Here is a 2,756-nt window from a genome sequence, read left to right on the forward strand (position 1 = left end):
AAAAATGACATTTCAGCTCATGGGTGATGGGTCCTTCCTCACAGTTCTCCGCAAATTCTGCCCAGACTCATAATGATCTTATTCATACATTAATTACATTTAATTTGATTTAGTTAGAACTATAAGAAATTAATTAATTTAGATTCTGACGATGATTAATAAATTCCTGTTAGTTTCTAATAGTGTTCAGACGGGTTAACTTGTTCCATTTTAATTTATTTGGCCTTGGCGGTTCTGTAGACTCCAATCCTAAATCCGCTAGTTTTTGTTATCACAAAATCCAACCCATGAATTCTTGTAATTTCAGTATTTCACACATATTAAAAGAATAATTAGTATTTTAACATTTTTATGTAAACGATGTTCTTCAAAATTGGCTCATTTGAGTCTATATTATAAAGTTATTGACATACAAAAATGATTAGTTTTTGTAAACACTTTCTCATAGTTATGAACCAAATTTAATTAGTTTTTGTAAACACTTATTATAAACGATTTGAGTCTACTTGCATTATTATTATTTGTTTTACCGTAAACACTTTCTCATAGTTATGAACCAAATTTAATTAGTGAATTCCAATAATTAAAAAATCTGAAATAATAATTTATAAAAAATGCATTATACATTAATTCATTTTTGAAAAATAAAACAAGAAAATAAATCTGTAGTCAATTTTTTTTTTATTACTAGTCTAGTTATTTTTCTCTGTCAAGCCTTTGACCCGCGCGTGGCGGCTCATATAGCGCCGGCGTCGGTCACCTCCTTTAATTTCTTGCTTAATTTTCAATCATTGTTGTTGTATTCTGCGGTTGTGGAAGAGTAGACGTTTTTGGCGAAATGAATCTGTAGATGTGGAATTTCAGATCTAGCGAAATTGTGCTTTTGGTCCCAGATTCATAGGATCTAATGGTTGCTGGTTTATTCGGGGTGCCGTTTGGGGTCGCGATTCACAGAGGGGAATATTGGCTGGGCTTAGTTAGGATGGCTGATTCTCTTTGTTGAGTATACGCAAATTTGTAGGCTCCCGTTTTCTTCTCGTGATGGCTCTTCCCTCTTCCTTCATCAGCAAATCTTTGCATCATTGGATGTCGACTCTTCATTATCTCGGTACTTTGTTCCTCTCTATTGTCTGGACGATTATCTCTAGTACCCTTTGACCAAAAATTGTATTCTACTTTCTCCTTTGACCAAAATCAAATTTATTTAATAATTTTAAAAAATAGAAAAAATGGGTAAAGACTATTAACCCTTAACATTTTTTCTAAATTACATACCCAACCTACCATAACCACCCATCTCACGTCCCCCACCCATCCAAACCCACAAAATTCGGACCCTTTTTCTCCGCTTTATTTTTTTTTTGAACCTTACTCTGAACGAAAACAGTTTCAAAATCGCATTAAGTAAAATTCTTCTTCTCCCTCCAAGTTCCCAGTGTTAGTACAACTAGGGATAACTCGAATCTGGGTAAGTCGAGTTCTGTTTGTGTTTTTTCAATTTTATGTTGAAAACAATTGAATATTGGGTAAATTGAATTTGTCGATTTTGTGAATGTTGGGGAAGTAGATTAGAATTCGAGTGCAATTGTTAATCGGATTTGTTTTCTTTTTTTGTTTGTGGAAGAATCGCAATGGCACGTACAAAGAACCCAAACATTGGACCATCAATTGTACAAGAAGAAGACTCAGGAAGAAGAAGAAAAGAAGACGAGACTTGTGGAGATGATTCCGAAGGTGATTCAGATAAAACTGAGTCAAATGATAAGGATTCTTCGGTATGTATCTAAACTTTGAACAATTAAGTAGAAACTGGATATATGAAATTCGTTTTTTAAAAGCATAACTTAGTAAAACTTGGTATAACTTGATATGTTTGTTTGCGGGAATCTGAGGATGATGTTGAAGTAATGCAACCTCTTAATAGGTACTTCGATTACACCGAGTATATGAAGCCTTTCAAGTTGTCTGGAAAGTGTTATATTAAGAAGGCGGTGAACTTATTGGGAAGTCATCTACAACAAGACGAGTTGGATTGGTTCCTATTGCACCCACAGTTCAAGCATTTCTTTCATATGCCCAAAGACTCCAATCATAAGTTGATGGGTATGTGGATGTTCTTGCTTCGCATGGCGTGTTTAGAAAAGAAAAATGTTGGTTCATGGTCAACGGTGTAACCATCCGGTATTCTCTCAGAGAAATGGCAATCATTTGACTTAGTTGTACTATTACAAAGACAAGTTTTGACTTAGTTGTACTATTACAAAGTCAAGTTTTGACATAGTTGTACTATTACAAAGACAAGTTTTGACTTAGCTGTACTAGTACAAAGAACAAGTTATACTTAGTTGTACTTAGTTGTACTAGTACAAAAAACAAGTTATACTTTGTTAATCGTTGTTTGGATTTTTTATTAATTCGTTGGAGCCCATAATTCCTTTATCCCTCCAATTGCACAACCAAAATTTCAAATTACCAAAATTTTAAATTTTGAAAATTTGGGTTCACACAACAAACACGTGATCCTCATGTATTCCTGTCCAGCGGCCAAATTGTACACGTGTAGCCGTCAAAATGCACAAGTTGTTCCTATTTTTGAAATTGTACCCATAGTGACAAGTTGTACACTTCTGATTTTTTAAAAAATTTTAGTTATACCATGTTTAAATCTAAATATTTTTAGTTGCACACATAATTTTAGTTAATTAATGTATATTTGGCACATGTACATGCAATTATATGTTGTCAAACAAAAATTT

Source organism: Camelina sativa, chromosome 17, assembly GCF_000633955.1.
Source record: "Camelina sativa cultivar DH55 chromosome 17, Cs, whole genome shotgun sequence".
In the NCBI taxonomy this organism is placed as follows: domain Eukaryota; kingdom Viridiplantae; phylum Streptophyta; class Magnoliopsida; order Brassicales; family Brassicaceae; genus Camelina; species Camelina sativa.